Genomic DNA, 586 nt, shown 5'->3' on the forward strand with positions numbered 1-586 from the left:
CAAGACGTACAAGTGAAACAACATAATTCACCTAGATATAATTTTTAAGACACTTGTGCAAGATTTGGTGTCCAATTTCAGATGTAACATGCCGACTAACTTGAAAAAGAATGGCCGAAAGTTGAACGACAAGCAGCTTAGTAAATGAGTTGGTTTCTTGGTGTGACAATTGTCAAACAAATAATAAATCGACATTAAGTATAAATTATTATTTTAGCATAGGCATATATAGGGATTTTTCTAGCTCATTTAAATCACTATCCAAAAGGGCCATTTGCTTATTAAAAATTAATGTAAATCACATTGATATGTATTAAGTTAGGTTTAAATACATATATATGTATATACATCACAACATTACACGTACACTTGAAGAGATATTAGTATAATGTACATCATAAGATATTTGTATAAATTTTTATTGCTGAATAAAAAATATATTTATAATATTGCAAAGGCCACCAAATATTTATGCATTTAAAGCTAACTTTAGAAGACGTTGCATAAAAATTAATTACATTTATATATGAGAAAAAAATGGGCAGAAGTAGGTTGTGGGGGGGGGGGGGGGGGCGCGCTTGTAAAT

Source organism: Sesamum indicum, linkage group LG10 (genome assembly GCF_000512975.1).
Source record: "Sesamum indicum cultivar Zhongzhi No. 13 linkage group LG10, S_indicum_v1.0, whole genome shotgun sequence".
NCBI lineage: Eukaryota > Viridiplantae > Streptophyta > Magnoliopsida > Lamiales > Pedaliaceae > Sesamum > Sesamum indicum.